Source organism: Pagrus major, chromosome 23 (assembly GCF_040436345.1).
Source record: "Pagrus major chromosome 23, Pma_NU_1.0".
Classification (NCBI taxonomy): domain Eukaryota; kingdom Metazoa; phylum Chordata; class Actinopteri; order Spariformes; family Sparidae; genus Pagrus; species Pagrus major.
Window position 1 is genome coordinate 4804662 of NC_133237.1, and position 18228 is coordinate 4822889.

General features: G+C 41.1%; 1 long non-coding RNA gene across 1 annotated transcript in view; it reads right to left on the reverse strand.

The window, feature by feature from the left end:
- LOC141019340 (uncharacterized) overlaps positions 1 to 18228 on the reverse strand; it is a 50940-nt gene that overhangs the window by 14568 nt on the left and 18144 nt on the right. Inside the window, exon 2 of the long non-coding RNA XR_012180771.1 lies at positions 14706 to 15986. This is a non-coding gene — a long non-coding RNA (uncharacterized lncRNA). The remainder of the gene's footprint in view (positions 1 to 14705; positions 15987 to 18228) is intronic.

Here is an 18228-nt window from a genome sequence, read left to right on the forward strand (position 1 = left end):
CTCCTCCTTTGTCTGCTCTCTTTCCATCTTATGCATCTCAGGCAATTTTAGAGTAAGTAGAAAAAAAGTAACTAGTAATATAACTAGTAATATAACTAGTTACTTTCTCCAGGGAGTAATATAGTAGTGTAAGGCATTACTATTTTTGAGAGTAATATGTAATCTGTAATATATTACTTTTTAAAGTAACTAGCCCCAACACTGTCCGCCACATATAAACAAAATAAAACAGTGTGAAATTGTCTTGTCCTTTAAGGTCTGTTTGTTTATTCAGTTTATATATGTTAAGTTTATATAACTTCATGTCAAACTTTTCATGCTATGGCACAGCTCTGTTCTCATTACACTATGTTGGCAGCTGTGTTCATATTTTCTATCTGAACAGCAGGGCTTACATTTAGTTAAAGAATGATCTGTAACACTAGAAGGGTATTTTCATGTTTATCTGCTGAAAATCCCTGTGGGATTTTGTGATATCACAAATAGACTAGTCAATCATTGCTCAATATGCCATGGTGAATTTCCGACAAGGTAATTTGGGAGGAAAAACATCAGACTCAAATGATTATTCAGAGAAATCCTAGAATTGACTAAGGCAGCACGAGGGAGCATCACGCTGTGACATTTATGAAGCTATAAAACCAAAACCAAGGTGTTATAAAAAAAGTCTTTATGCTCCTGTGCTCCCACCAGCGTACATTTTCTCTGCTTTATCTTGAACAGAATCTCCTTTCGGAGTTTTTGCTGCTGAGGATAAACAGCTCTATGACCCTGAGGGCACAGCATTGGTTGTGTGGATAAAACCTGTGACTATTCCGTTATCGGATGGACTCAATAACCTCTAGCCCAGTCTTCCTCCCCCTGACCTCGCCTTCCTCTTCTAATCCTCTACTTATACAGTATATGACCTGGAGTTCCTTCCTCAGCTCCTCACCCATCCAATCTAACTTTTGATTTTATCACTTTAAGTCATTCTGAAAAGGCTACAGGGACTGGAATTGAGGAATAAAACCAGAGCAAACTTGAATCACAATACTGTACTGCCTCGCCAGTGTCTCAATGTATGTGCGCTTCGCTGTTTAACCTTTTCCTCTGTCTTCCTCATAGGTGTTTATCTGGCCAACTCACAACTTCAAATTTTTTCCCATTGTCCCTGTCAACTCAGTTTACAGATAAAATGTCATTCAGACTGGAAATATATTGTGTGAACTGCCACTAATGATTACAGTTTGGTCAAACTTGCACTTTTCCAATGTTTATATCGACAAAAACAACAGTGAAAATGTATCAAAAAGTCATCTTTAACAACAAAGAAAATAATTCAATTAATAATTCATTTTGACAATAAATAAAAACAATTATTATTTATGTGAGAGACAAATGATATGTATGATTCAACAACCTGCATGTACCTGGGAAGTCTGACAGTGTAGTTCCTGATTGGCTGAACCATATTCTCTGCCACCCAAATGTTTAGCACTTGTTCCACCACTAACAATCATCTTGCATTCAGCAGGTAACAGTGATGTTAACTATTGTTACTATTTTTTAGGTCTCTATCAGTATTGTTAGCTAATGTTATGCTCTGTTGGTAATGTTAACCCCACTGATGTCAGGTTGCATCAACATATGAGCTTAAATAAACTATAAAAAAGTACAGGCCAGCACACAGACATTTGGAAAACAATTTCATTATGCACTTAATAGAAAATTGTGAATAGAGAATAAAGTTGAAATCCAATTTTGTGAATAAAGTCAAAATAGTCGAGAATAGTCTCCTGGTCCATCAAATCCAGCGAGGGGAGCGATTGACAGATGTGTGTGCTGCCCGAGCCTACAGTCTCTGCCACTACTACATCCTTGGAGTGTAACATCCTGTGTGTAGTGTAACAATCTCTTCCAACTCCTAATACTGACAACTACATTGTGTTTATGAGCTAAAAGGGAAATAATTTCTTTGTTACTTAAGCTGATTCTTCTTAAAAAACTGTTAAAAACATACTGTTATAGGCTGGCCTTCCCATGATCATTAGGCTTCATCTGTGTGAGCGTGGATCGCTAGTGGTGTTTTACTTTCTTACTTACTATTTCTGGGGCATGCAGCTTTAGCCTTTGCCTTTTACAACAATATCATGAATGTAGGCATCATGTGCATATTCATGAGCCCTTACCAGGATTCAGATTACATTGTGAGTAAGCAAGAAACATTACAAAGTCACCTAAAGTCACTGTTTTTAGCCAGCTCACAGAGCTATAGTTTATTTAGCTAGCTCGCTTGTAAAATCTGCCAATGCCAGTTGTCATTCCAGCCAGCAAAATCAATGATCGCTGGCTATAAATGAGAAGCTAGTTTTGTCTGAAATCAATGACCTAGTGTATATCAGAATTAATTAGTGTTTCAGATGGTGATTGTAATTGTAAACTGCTTATGGACTGCTAACGGAAAGGAGGAGTAGCAACAGTAACCGGTTGCTTACCAGCTTACATAAGATGAATGTACTGCACTATCAGGCTTTATTAATCATAAACATGCACAGTAGCTATTTATATGATATTGAAATGGTGCTTTCACATTAAATCCTGAGTGAAATTTGTGTTGAAGGAAAACCATTAATTGACATTAAATGGGTTGTGTGTGCGCTCTGTGCTGTCTGTGTGTGACAGCACTGGCACAGAGGAGTCTTCATACGCCTATGCATTGCTTTGATTGAGCACAGCAGGTTGACATGTGTGAGGAGACATTGGATGAGGGGGAACGAGGACATGTGACACTGCAGGAATCAGCAGCCAGAAGATTGACTAATCAGCCCTGCATAACTGAATATAAACAGGAGCATCTCTCCGCAGGAGGACATGAGGCCATAGGAAAGGGGGGTGGGCGAAATCACATCACATGCAGATCTACTGGCAGACAAGCAGTACAGACGAGCAGACAGCTCTTCAGCCATGACGCTGAGTTTTGCCTCGTTCGTTTATGATGTGACATTCCAGCAATCCGAGTATGAATTTTAAATCCTTTCACTGTGAGGACCATCACAGAGTTGATTGCAGCCATTTCAGCATGTTGATTCAGTGGCTCGAGGCACGCCATCTGAATTTGAATTATACTTATAAGCTTTATACTTGCTCTATGCTCCATATATGCTGCTCTTTACTCTGATTGGGGATGTTGAACCATCTGTTCTTGTTGACAGATTTTCTACTGTTCATACTTATTTTGCCAACATTTCTATCACATTATATCTATATCACTGTATCAACAGCCTATCAAGGTTCCTACAACAGCTGCGCCAGAGCGTGAATCAAGTTTGGATAGTCTAAAACACAAACACATGCGAACACATAAATACAAGCACAAAAAAAAAGAAAAAAAAAATTCTAGTGAAATACCAGGATTTTAATTCCAAGCTTTTAACCTATACATATACTGAAACTGCATTAAACAGTAGTAATCTAATATCTAACCTGTTTATCAGGTTTGATCCCCCCTCCTGCATCAAACAAGAACTTGAAGCGAGGACTAAAATGACTGCCGTGGTTGCAGCTGATAGTCTTGATCTATTTACTGTATAGGAGGGAGTACTGCTATAGGAGGACAGCTGACAGCATGGCCTCAGATCATGCTGACACACTGGAACCAAGCCAACCAAACCAGGCCAAGGACTCCATGTTGGTCCAAGCTTCACTCAACATGCCTGTCAGGCAGGCCACAAGCACAGACAACAGGACGAGTTGGTACAAAGACTAGTAGAAAAAAATGACTCACAAACTGAGAGGATAAGAAGGGATGACTGAGGGATGAGAAACAGACTTGGTAGGAGATGGTGATAAAAAGAGAAGCATCAAAAAATCAAGCTTGATCTGTGTGCAACAACATCACTGTGTGTCCGTGTTTGTGAGTGTTCCCAGTGTTAACATGTCCTAGTGTGTACGTATGTGTGTGTACACATATTTGCTCTTTGAACCCATTGACTGCACAGACAGACACGATGCTGCTGATTAGGAAAAGCTCAACAACACATTCAGCGGTCTCAAACAACCCCTTATATATGAATTATTAAACTAAATGTGAGTACTGTATGTACAGAACAGGCCGGGCACTCTGTCTAGACTGAGGCTGATAAGAGATTTTGCCAAGAGTACACTTATTGTACTGTACGTATACTTTATTGACTGAAACCAGGCTGACTCAATGTTTACAGCTTCTCTACCCTTTAGAAAGAGTAGCGTCAGGAACAACTTTACCAGCGGACCTTCATCCACAGTACATATAGAAAACCTTAGTTCAAGTACAGCTTTCAGATAACAATTGCCTTGGTCCTTTTTGCAACAATTGTCACTAACATTTTAGCCAACATTATGCCAGAGTAACAGGGTTTTCCCGACCATTAGAGCACTTGGAAGCAATAAAATTCAACTTGTTTTTCAGATTGTGTGGTTAAACTTTATGCGTGTTTATTTAGGATATATAGAGTTCTGCAGGTATGAGTCCTAAAACCAGGAAATATGTTAGCATTTTTGCACTTCTGGTTCCTGGGTCTTAAAATCAATGGATTTTTTTGAATGGGATCTCGGTTTAATGCCTGAAATAAGGTCTGTGGTTAACACAGGCGGTAGAGATTTTCACAGCATAAATTATGTTAATAAATACCCCACGTTTCAATTATAAAGCGTTTAAGGGTCTTTTTGATGACTAGTGGCTAAATGAGACCACACTAGACGACTGTTAAAGGTCATCACGAAACTCCTCTATTCACTTGTCCATCTTCACAGGCAGACTTTAGTTGCAAACGATTCTAATTCTAACTTTACAACTTGTAGAGTCATCAATGTGTGTATAGTATGATGTAGTCTGACGTTAAGTGGTGGTGACGTTGAAGTCGTAGTACTTTTATAGCCTTACGTTAGCTTTTTATTTCTGGTGGATTCATTTACAGTTCAAAAATCTTTTCAGTGGTGTTGATCTGTGAGGGTTATCTGGCTGAACAAAATGGGTATGATGAGTCACATCTGGACTGCAATAAACAAAACTTTGGAAATGGTCTCACGTAATATTTGGCTTTATTGTATATAGCCGATATAGGGATATCAGGACTTCGATTCTAAATCGAAAATCTATCAAAATGAGGTGTCAAGTTTGATAATCAAAATCAAAAGCAGTAAGTTGTTGTAAAGTACCCTCATGCCATCTAGTCACTCTTGTAGTTTTTGTGTTTAAGTTGGTTACGAATTGGCTGGTGAAATTTGGATTTAGAGAATCGTGACACCCCAAAGCAATCAGATAGAGACCTGAGGTGACACAGAGCTTGCTGATTGGCTCAGGACATCCCAGATAACAAGATTAGCATTAGGGTTCATATGCTATGGTATCCAGATCGAAAGTCAAATCTTGGATGGATTCTTACTGATTTACAGTAGAGGTGCAACACATCTATGAGTATTTATGACCTTCCAAACCTTCCTCAAGCTTCTCTGGGTCTGTACAAGCCTGAATGAGGCATCAGATGCTTGGGGAGCAGCCATTGTTTCATACCGAGGCTAAGTTTCTATTCCTGCAAGTTTTTTGCCCTGTCTTTAGTGACCCTTCAAGGGTTTCAATATATGCCAATTTAGTGGAGGCACACTGCCTGAAGAAAATGGCTCTGCAAATATCAGAAAAAAATATGATATTCTATGAGATACATCAGGCAACAAAGGTGAGATATTCAAAGACAGAGGCAGCTGCTTAATTGTATAATTCTCAAGACTTCAGTCCTGGTTGATTTGCCCACAGGTGTAGTTTAAAACTGCAGTAAAACTCTTTCAGCCATGATTTCGTCAAAAATACAACAGTAGAGCAACGAGGGTATCCGTTTACAGTGCAGTCGAACAAACTCACTTGTTTTCATCCATCGTGCCACGATCAATCACCATCTGATGTCATGTTGCCTGCTGAGTGAGCAGGTTTCCAGCAGGGAACAGTAACTGGAGTTGATTATCTTGCTGAGGGGTTGGAGGTTTGTAGCCTGTCAACCACAGCTCTTCATCTGATAGCTCACTGTGAATGCTCCTGACTGTTTCATTACTCTGTGCAGTAAATTTAATGAAAGTCTAAAGGTTTATAACTTAAAACTGTCATCTAGTAATGAAATTGATAAGTAGATGAGATGCATTAGGGGGGTAGTGACCAATTCTGCAAACCACTTTTAAGATGCTTGTGACCCAAGCATCGATCGGATTGGGAACGGGAGAATTTGGAGGCCAGGACAATGCCTTGGGCTCTTTGTTGTGTTCCTCAAGCCATCACTAAGCAGTTTTTGTTGTGTGTCAGGGTGCATTGTACTGCTGTGGGGGGGCCACTGCCATCGGGGCCATGAGAGGTTGTACTTGATCCACAAACGTGTTTGGATAGGTGGTGCACATGAATGCCAGGACCCAAGGTTTCCTAACATTTTGATTGTAACAGGATGAACAAGGTTATTTGCATCATCTGTCTGTGGTTTTAATGTTGTGGCTGATCAGTGTTTGTTCGACCTTGTTCATTTTTCCCAGCTCAGAAAGAATCTAGAATATAAAGTGTAGTGTGTTTACAAAAAGAAGTCTTTCTTTAAGACACAAACAGCTGAATAACATTAAAGGAATTAATACTTTATGTGTATGGACTCAAATGTGTCTCTAAAGTAAATTCTACTTTCACAGTTGAAGAGATTCCATTACCTCTCACCTTATCTCCTACAAAACATTGGATGTTTTGAGAATAAACACAGTAGTAGACCCAGCTATGATTACGGACGATGACCTCCATCCCGAGGCGCTCAGCGGTATACAAAAAGCTCTGCAAATAAAGTTTTATTATCTTCTGTGCTGCATGTTGTTAAAGGCTTTGAATTGCTGCAGGGTCTTCATCCTTATTTGTCCTACAAGTTGTGCTGCTCCACCCAGGGATTATTAAGAGACTCACAGGGATTTGTAGATTGATTGCCTAAACAGTTTACAGCTGCCAGTCACACATTAGTCCTATATCTACAGTATTGATTGGCTCGTATCAGTCAAGCTTATCAATTAACATAGAGTTCCCAAGGCCATTCAGATCAGTAATTGGACTACAAAAAGTTCACAATGTTCTGGACCCCAATAGGCAGACTGTTGTTTGTCTTGTTCTCAAGCGCTGTTAAGGAATAAATAATTGGGATAAGTGCACTTGCAACACTGACAGGATCCGCTCGAGGAGGCCAAATTAATCCACATAAATGTTCCGCATAGAGTGTAGCTCTGCTGAACTTTGACCTATAACTCCACGCCACTGACACAGTCTACAGAGAGCTGACCTTAGAGGGGAAGGAGGTCCAGAGAGTCCAAACTAGAGGCAGCTATCGTAGCTTAGTAGCTGTGTTGCGGCATTCATTTTTCAATGAACCTCTGTTGTCGGAATAAAAACTGCTCCACAAAAGAGATGTGGTGTGCAGACAATTATAAAAGGGAGTCAACGGTACAAGTACATCCTTTGAATAAACTACAAGTTCAGCAAACTCGTTGGCTCAGAGACCTTTATTTTTTGTCATCAATAATAAAATGGTATGCAATGGTGAGTTCAGCAGCATTAAACAACTTAAACAAATTGTCTGAAGGCTTGTCGGAGACAGGGAAGATTCCATATTTCACATCACGTTACAATCCACTCACAAATGGCTAATAAAAAAGTGATGAAGACTGTAGTGATGAGATAAATCTGTATACTTTTGTTTAAGAGTGCAGCATTAAATATAGAGGTTATTGTATCATGTTACAGTAAATATGTTACAGTAAAATAATTATGTGTTTTCCAAACAGCTGAGATATAAAAGATTTTGGCTAACCCAAATCATTAATGTACCTTTTGGTGTAACTTATTCCGTGCACCACTGTGGGCTCATATTTCTAAACTTCATGGTTGATATTTTTGTGACATTTCATAAGCATATCCCACTAACGTGTCAACCATGCAGTAATCAGGTCGCTGGTTTGAATCCTCGGCTCCCCCCGCTGCATGTAGAAGTGTCCTTGAGCAAGATACTGAACCCCAAATTGCTCCTGATGAGATGGCACCTTGCATGGCAGCATCTGCCATCAGTGTGTGAATGGGTGAATGTGACAAGTGCTATAATGCACGTTGATCGGTCAGCCTGGAAAAGCGCTATAGAAATGCAAGTCCATTTACCACATAGTTTAGCTGTAAAACTTTCAAAACCATCACACTGAATGAAGCACTTTCCGAAGCACCGGTGACGTTTGCTGCAGCTATTCACCAACTAAGTTTGCAAGTACAGTCAATATGTCACCAAGCTTCCAGCTGCTCCTATTTCACATGAATGAGCGAGTGTCACTTTGGAAAAGCAAATGTCAGAGGATGGACACACAACAACAATTTCAAGTGACTGAACCTCCCTGGGAGTGCAGTTAAATCAACCATTAAGACATTTTAAAGAGTATGGCACCGCTGTAAACCTGCCCAGAGCTGGCCGTCCCCAAGAGTGTTGATGTCTTGGGGTGGATGAGTCAGAGTCCCGATCTCCATCCAATGGAGATTTTGTGGCTGGACTTGGAAAAGACTGTCCATTAATCATCATGATGCAACCTGACAGAGCTTGAGCTGTTTGGTAAAGTAAAATTGCAGAAAGCTTAAAGAGACCTATCCAAACAGTTTACTAATGTAAAGAGCCACAATATATCTACTTCATGAAATGAAAACTGTCACAAGTCATATTACCGTACACTGTAAACAAGACTAGGTCAAAACCTAGTCTATGGCTGCACCATGTCTAGTCATGGTGTGAAGGTGCAGGGTAGTCAGTCTATTTACAATTTCATCTTTACAAATAATTTCAGTTTTCGCATTTTTAAATGTTACTTGAGATTATAACTTTACATTATTATTTTACATTTTAAGTATGTTTTATCAATTTACTTTCCCTTTTAAGTTTAAGTTATTCCTAGTTGCGTAGTAATAATCTTTTAAGTGTATTTATTTCACTTTTAATTTCTTTTTGGACTTTGAATTTTATTTATGACCAAAAATATCCTCAACACAGAGGATGCTCAGAGTGCTCTGTAACTGTAACTGTCTGTAACACTGGCGGGGAATGAGGAAACAAGACACAAACTCCGAGCTTGGCAGTCTCAATTTTTCTTCTGTACGTCGGCCTAAGTGATGCACCTTCGCTAGATCTTGGGAAAGATTTCTTGTGTTTCCGCCCTTACGTACTTGCACTTGAGGCACTTGAGGCAAGGCACTGTCTGCATCGTTCAATCAGACTTTGTGGCGCACTGTCATCAGAGCAGGGTCTCTGAAAGTGTTTGTGAGGGCTGAGAGAGCTGCCCTGCCCCTCACACAGCACACTACTGACAGCCATGAGAAAGAGAGGTCTCTCTTGTGGAGTGAAAACAGCCAAAATACAGCAGAACCCAATTAAAACATTGAATACATGCTTCAAAATCTGAGGGGGAATGACATTTGCCTTAATAATGTTTCATTTCTCTAATTTACTGCTTTGTCGTGATACCGCAGCTCACACTCTTTATTCACTCCGTAGCTTGCATGACCACTGCTGCTCTGTCTCTCTCTGCTCCCTGTTTGCAAACACAGCTTGTTTGCAACGGTCCAATGATCAAATGATACCGTGCATGAAACCTGCCCACGCTTTAATTTTGCAGTGAACCACAGAGCAAAAAAAAAAGGCTTTTTTTACGAGGCTGGCCTACTTTTGAGCGAAGTGATATCATGCATGTTTTAACAGGGGTGTTCTGGTCAAAAATTAACAGTGAGGAGGGAGTAACAATCAAAAGAGAGCAAATTAAAACGATTCCAAATTACCCTGTGTGCAACTACCAATTAGACAGGTAATGAAGCCGGCGTCGTTATAAAAGTACACCCCAAGGAAACGAAAATAACATCAGGACGACTGCAAAATAACAGGAAGCTGCAGTCGTGTGATGAAACAGGGTACAGGTAGAAGATCAAACCGCCAGCTTGCTCGGATCCGTCAAAAACTGCCTACCAGCAACTCTAAAGCTCACTAATTAACGTGTACAATCTTGCTTGTTTAATCTGTACAAAAATTCAAGTTAAAAGCTAGCCGGCTGCTGACGGGTTCATTTTTACCGTACAGACATGAGAGTGGTGTCAATCTTCTCATGTGATTCCCAGCAAGAAAGCAAATCAATGTATTTCCCGAAAATGCCAAATTATTCCTGTAAGTATGGAGCTAGAGTTGAGAGATAGTTTGTCTACGCACAGCTAACCAGCGAACCCTCACCCTAACCTGGTTGAAGAATCTACATGCCAGAACCTTAGCAGCTTAGTAATGAACATGTTTGATCCCATTTGTTCAATCTGTGAAGAAAGAGAAATGTAAAAAAAAAATGTTTACCCAGAATACAGTTTAAAACGCTTTTGTTACACAACGAGACGCTATCAACTCATCCCACCAGGACACTTGAACAAATGCAAGTTGTCTAATGTGTGAATAACCTCGCCTCTCTTGGTACCATCATAGCCACCCTTCCATGTGTATTAGATGTCAGTCTGCAGCTGCACCAATCCAGTTGAAACTGTTGTTAATCCTAACTGTACACCTGGGTCGGTGCAACAACACAATCGGCTGATATTTTTCCTGGTTTGGCTGAGATAGAGCACAGGATTGTTATTAGGGGTTGGGGGCCAGATAAGCGTCATACATCTGCCATCTCCGACCTCACAGACGTTTCTATTCAAAATGCTTTAAGTGGGTTGTCTTCTCTCTTATAACATCTGTGCTGGAGGATTTCCCCTGCCTCCACTCTTTATGTTAAGCTTAGCTAATCACCGCCCAGTTCCAGCTCAAGACATAATGAACAGACATATGAATGGTATTGGTTTTATTTTTTCATACTTGAATTTTGTTTTTTATTTCCACATTCGTCAAAAATATACAGTATCAATAAAGGTGAGCACAATCATCAAACCTGCCAATCCATCAGTACCTGCCTTTTAATTCTCAAAGACTTTGATGAACCTGTATCATCCTCCACAGTAGGCACATACTGTATGTCTGTAGAAAGTTAACTTCGGACCACTGCTTTCTATCACTGGTGAAAGGTATTCAGGTGGAAAAGTCCTCGCTGAACCCAGCACACACTGTGTGGAACGACACCCACCTGTCCACACATTCTCTCTCTCTCTCTCTCTCTCTCTCTCTCTCTCTCTCTCTCTCTCTCTCTCTCTCTCTCTCTCTCTCTCTCTCTCTCTCTCTCTCTCTCTCTCTCTCTCTCTCTCTCTCTCTCTCTCTCTCTCTCTCTCTCTCTCTCTCTCTCTCTCACACAGCATGATTGCAGCAATACTCTCAGAGAGCCCAATGATGACTCATTCAAAACTCTAATTTCATGTACCTGAGCACACACAATGAGATAATGAGATCTCATCCAGCTCCTGTCGGCCCCGTGTGCCCTTTAATGCGGCAGCAGAACAACTGGGCCTATTAGCAGTATACATACGTTACCACCGACACATTTTACCAAGCCTTCTGATTGGTCCAAGTAGGTCAGCGCTTCCTAAACATGACTGGGCCAGACGCACACATGCACACGAATGCACGCGCGCACGGTCCGGAACACAAACAAGTCGGCGATCTGATTGGCTGACGTCTGCTCTGCGTTCTATACATCACGGCGTATCTGAGCCACAGGTGGCCGGGGAAGGGTGTGCGTTACCGTGGCAACACGAAGCAGAGGGTGGGAACAACTTATGGCGCTATGATGTGAGGAGACTGTCAATGATGGAGGCTAATACATGTGTGACTCCCTCTGTATGACTGAGGGAGGGAGGGATGGAGGGAGAGGACAGAGGGTGTCTGAGGTGAGTCTTGGACATTTTCTGTCTCTTGCTGTAATCTCTGCATTACTCTTCAGTGTTTGCCATACATTGAGTCATTTGTGGCGGCACAAAATCACATAATCAACATTGACCATTGGCCATTGATTTTCTACTTCTCTTGCTTTTGAAAATGGGGAAAATCTTATTTCATCGTAGAGCTCCGCACTGCGCATTGATTTCGCTCAGCCCCTCCTTGCCCATCCCTCCCTCTCCATCTCTCTCTCTCAGAAACACATTAACAACAGACCTGTCTGAGAATAGCTCCTCCTCTCTGTGCACACTCTGAACCAAAACATGATTGGGATGAAGGATTATTGTTCGCAGAGAAAACAGCTGGTTGAATTCCTGAAAATAATCAACTCTCCGCACAAAACTGACGCATTCAAGTTAACTCTCAAAATGAGTCTATTCATATTCTTGACACAATGCTGTCAACCTCTGAGACCTAACTCTTCAGCCACCCCCCAATCATCTACCTCTCTAAGTGTTTGCTTTACACCACACTCCTTCTCCTTGTCTTCAAACCACGTCAAACAAGCAACAGCATGTGGCCACATTACGAGTTAATATGCAGCAGCAGTGCTATGCATTATTTCCATGCGGGGATCTCGTCACTCGTCTTATGGTGAAGTAAAAGCTGCTCTACATTTAAAGTAATTGAATACAGATCATAATGCTTATATGATTTAGGAAATCTAGGCCAAGTAGCATCGTCTTTCCCCTCATGGGGTGGCCTGATGTTCTTATTGGACTGACAGCTGAGATGTACACATCGTCTTTTGCGAGAGGAACTGTCTTCGTTTGGTGCATGATGCAGGTTTATCCAATCAGGTTTGGATGGTTTCCATAAGTTGGCAGCTGTAATATTCTCAGTTTCTTCCGTATGATCCTTCCAATGCTGTTCCAAAGTGAAGTCTGTTCACTCAGGCAGCTTTAAGAGGTTTAATATGACAACAGCAGTAGTGCTTTCAACTAAATGCTAATGTCAGCATGCTCACAATGTCAACGCTAATATACTGAAGTTTAAAAGGTGTAATGGTGTTATAATTACCATCTTAGATGAGCATGTTAACATGATAACACTTGCTAATTAGCACAAAAAAGTACAACTGAGACTGAAGGAAAGTCAGGTAATTAGCCATAAACCGACTTTGGATGACTGCACTAGATCAAAAGACTGTGACTGCAATTCGTGAATGTCTGTATCAGTGACTTCATGTCTATTCATGACAATCCCTCCAATATTTGTTGATACACAATACTAAAAAATCACAAATGTCAACTTCAAGGTAGCTTGGAAAAAAAGTCAGAGGATCAACAGAGTCAGCAAGATTCATCCTCTGCGGGATTGAATGTCTAAAAAGACGTCATGGCAATCCATCTTAAAGTTGTCCCGGCATTTCTGTATGTGTGTAGTGGTAGTAAATCAATATATGCACACAATTAGTTGTGTTGAGTGTTGCAACCAGCGGTGTTAGCTGAAGTCACAACACTGAGAAAGAGAAAAGCTAAGTTTTACAGCAGACAAACAACCTTCAAACACCAATAGCGCCAATCAGGAGCCAATACAAACGTAAGATTGGTCCTCAGTACCCCCCCTTTACTTGAAGCTACAGTCATCAGCAGGGATACATGAGGGACAGTGTTTACAAGCTGATATGCACTGTTTGCATCTCTCTACTAAAATGTTCCATTTTACTCTCATCAAGGCCTTTCTGCTGCAATTCTCTACCACTTCACCACTCGTCTCTTAAGAGCCTCTGTTGCGATTTTTGAGTCATATACAGAATAACTTGATCAGTCACAGCCACTGTCTTCTGCAACTCAATCAGCTTGTATGGAATGCTATTTTGTCTTTTGGTTTGGACTCAAGATATGGTGTACACCTGTGGATTCATTGTAAACAGGAGATACACCAGTTTTTATATAACACATGTAAAATGTTAGAAAGGCCTTGTAATTACAAAGGATGTGAAATCTCACAATAAGAGTTTTTGTTTTATTTTACATTTATTTTTCAAACAAGGTAGTTAAGCAAGGCTAGACAGCCGTGCTAGCACCTCTGTGAGGCCATACTTAGGCAAAGAGGTGCTTTGAGCTGAATGTCAGCATGTTAATATGTTCACAGTGATAATGCCAACATGCTGATTTTAATATAATATGTGCGATAGTATGTTTACCATCTTAGATTAGTGTTAGCATGCTAACTATTGCTGATTGGCAATAAACTGAGGCTGGAAAACCATTAGTATTGGGTTATAAACCAAACTGAAATTTTGATTTGACAACGGCGCAGGATGAAAGGTCAGAGGATAAAAGTTCATCTCCTCAGGGACCCTAACCCTCCTTGAGACAAAATCCTGAAGACTGGCGACCATATATGCGGGATATGACTCATCAGGTCAAACCTTGTTCACCACTGACAGGCACCAACTAAAGCATGAGAATCAGAAGAATTGTCTGATAAGTTTACATATCATAACAACTTAGGGCTGCTTCAAGCTTCCCAGAGAGTTTATTTGAAGCAAAGTCTCTTCTGTGTGAGGATTCTTTGCCAAGATGTATGTTATTGTGAGAGAGTTCAGATTCACTGAGTGACCTTTTCACAAAACGTTTTTTCCATCTCTCTTAATCTCCTGTCTGTCTCCACTCTGGACCATCTAATAAGGCAGAAATGCCATTTAAATGTCAGTTAGTGATCCGACTAAATGAAAAGATAAGAAATGAAAAAATGAAAAGCTTTCTTGTACTCTTTGGTATACAGTGTAGCTGAGGAGAAGAGAAATGAAAAGAGAGCACGCTGATAAACAAGCGTAGAGAATAAGAAAGAGGAACTCACCGCTGCATTCTTCTCTTTACTCTTAATGCTTGTCTCCCTCCTTTTCTCCTCACTGTCACACAATATAGGTGTTCTGTGAAGTTAAATCTGCCAGGAACTTCTTTATTCTCTGTGGCTCGCCCCCAGACTCCTGATGAGGTCCCGAGAACTTCTCCTGCTCCTGCGGGTAGTTTTGACTTCTCTGGAGGCTTCGCAGGGTGAAGAAGAAGCTCAAGGCAGGAGGAACGTCTGAGTCTCTTCTGTGATCTCTGAAGGCCTCGTGGGCAATTGCTGATTTATGCTACCGCTTCGATCGCGAAAACTCGCGTATGATGTGATTTTGCTGAGAAGTAAATGAAGTGACGTTGCCTGCCAGGCAATACTCCTGAGTCTCTCACCCTGCTTTTCCGGAGGCCTCCCTGGCTACTGTTGCTATCCTCCCGCCTCTAAGGCAAATGGAAGATGCTGAAGTGAGTTCTCTACTGGGTAGATTGAAGCACCAGGCTAGTGAGGATGTGGTACCCGCTAGGTGGATTGAAGCACCTGGATAGTGAATGCTGTTACTGAAAAGTTCCCTTCTGTTGACTGTCTGTCTAGAGTCAGTAGTGTTGAGGTATATAGTTGCCTGCCAGGTATATTGTATTGAAGTGTGAGGTTTGTTGTGGAGGTATATAGTTGCCTGCCAGGTATACTGTATTGAAGTGTGAGGCTATTGTGAGTGTGTAGCTGCCTTTCTGGCAATATGATACTTTTCCTTCCAGTAACAATCAGTCCAGCGTCCGGGCTGCGAGTGTGGATCCGCACAGTTTAGGCAGTGAGCACGTCTGAGCTGGCAGGTGGCAAGAGGTCCAAGGTCATTGCTGCTCGTCACGGTTGCGGTGAAGAGAGCTTGAGAGGCAATACAGGTTGTCACGGTAACGGCAGTGAGAGGTCACAGGTGTGTTCCTGTCACTGGGTTGGCTGATTCGGTGGAGGAGGTAGGCAGTGGGAGAAAATCCCTGAGGTAAATGGAGAAATGTTGCACGAAAAGAGAAGAAAAAGAGGAACTGATAACGTATTATAGATTGCTGTTTGTTTCCTTTTCTAGTTCTCTGGGAGGTAGAAAGCGGACGAGGTTTTCTGAATCGGAGGAAGAGGAGAGGACGGTGGGAGGTAAAACTGTGCTGTGTCAATCTTGAGATGTTTCTTCCATCTTATGCCTTTTGAAACAGAATGCTGGTGGTTTCCCTGTGTCCATCTGAGAAAGTCGATGCTTGGCTCTGCCTCTTAACATGCACAGGTAGGTTTCCTCAGGGGCTCCACCTGCAGAAGACAGAACATACAGACAGGTTAGAGTATGACCACAGCGCAACATTATTAATACTATTATTATTGGACTTGACCGAGGATGTCCCTTTTAACAGATTGCGTCTTTGACTTTTCTGGATCTCTATTCACAGTCAAGTTCTGAGACTCAGTTTGGTGACTTCAGGACACATCAAGTTCTTCAGACTTAACAATAAAGCATTTGAAGAACAATCTTTCTAAGAATAACAGGAGCTGAATGGTTAAATACCTGAGACTGCCCACCAGTCAATCAGGACTGAGGAAGCCTTTTTATTCAGGTCCAGATACTCTTGACTTGGCCTTTCTGGATTCACTTCCACTGTAAACCTGACTTGAACCAGCATTGAGTTGTCTTTGACAATCAAAACTGCATCTAAAAACATCAACACAGGCAGGGCTCTAGACTAACGGTCCCATCGCGATGGGGGATGAGGGTGCACAACTTCTTGTACTTTTACCATGAGTATCTCTTTGTCCATAGCCCTGGGTCAACGCTAGTCATTATCACTGGTTGGCTACTCAGTGCGAGACCTTTAGCAGTAGACTGGAAGAAGACACAAAAATGTCTTCTACTCCAGCCAGTCTTAAGTAATACATCAGAAGACTGCATAGTTTCCATGATGTCTTCCCTGCAGATTCCACAATGTAATATCATGTAACAACATTTTTTCATTAACTAGTGCTGATAGAACTTCCTTACTGTCTTCATCATACCTGTTTCAATTGATCAGGACATCATTTAAAGTTTCAGGTTCATGAAAGTGTAGGCATAGTCATGAAGCGTGCTCGTCTTACAGTAAATAAATGGACTGAGGTACTTTAGCTAAGTACAAATTAGGTAAAAGTACTTTGAATGTTGATACTTTTTACTAATAACCATAGATGATAACAAAGTAAAGAAACTAAATTTTGGTTTCAGTTTATATTCACTTCAGGGTGGTTAAAATTGTTTTTCGAGATGGTTCCCGGACGTTAGTGAAAAACGTCTACAGCCCTGAACAGCATTATGCAGTTATTATCCTGGAATAAAAAATAACAGTCCAGAAAATAAAACATCAGGTAATTTAAAAACTCTGCATCACCCTTGGATATGAACGTATTGTTCTGTAATGTGTTCGTCTTGTGATGGACGGGCATCGCATGCTAGGATTCTCCCCAGTAAATTCAGACATATTGTAGGGTTTGCTTTTTGTTGACAATTTTATAGTCTCGATGATGACATTTAAATACATATATGTTTAAAATGAAGTTAAATGTCTGGTGATGCACTCCCCAGTCCCCCCCAACAACCGTGAACAAGTATATAGAGACTGGATGGAAAGAAAGCAGAAAATCAAACTGCCTTCTTATTAATATTCTGAGTGATGGGTCTGTGCAGTTTTTTTTCTTCACTTGTGTAACTTGGTTGGTTTCCAAAATGACACCACTATCAAAATGATGCATTTCCACTGTAATTACAGTACATTAGACGTGGCAAAGTACTTACTGTCTCCATAACAAAAATACTCCTAAGTGGTTGTAATTATATGCATACTGATAAAAGATGCATTCAGAAAACACGCTGCAACATGTCTAATGTTGCACAGTGTGTTTCTGCAGTGCTGATAGTGCTGTCAGACAAACAAGTTCATTCCGCAATAACAAAAGCTACGGCACTTGTTCAGTATGCAAAGCAGCGAGTGAGTGGACAATCTATTGTTGGCATCGACATCTGAATTCACAAAATGCACAGACAGACACGTACACACAAACACATTCCCTGTTAATCTTCCTCCATCTGTGCAAGCTGCTCTTGGGTTGGGTCTCTGTCACAAACACATACATCTTGTGGTGTGACTCTTTCTCATACAGACAAACACATAATAGATTCATGCTTAAGACACACGCACACACGCATGCACACACACATACACACAGTTGGAAGCTTCACCGCGCTCGAAGTGCTCACAATCAAAGCGACCATGAGAGTCAAGGTCTGTCCTCACTTTTTAAGACGCACTCTACCTTTTTATCTGAATGCCCTGTGTGTGCATGTCTGAGACTCAAGCACTCTTAACACTGTTGGCACCACTTGTCGATACATTAGCAGTGAATTGGACAGGCAGATACACAATGTCCCACACTCACTCAAAAATGTAATTAAATCGAGACGTGCCCAAACTTTACACCCGCCTGCTACGGGCGGGTTTAGAAACTTTTGAATGAGGGGGCAGACTGG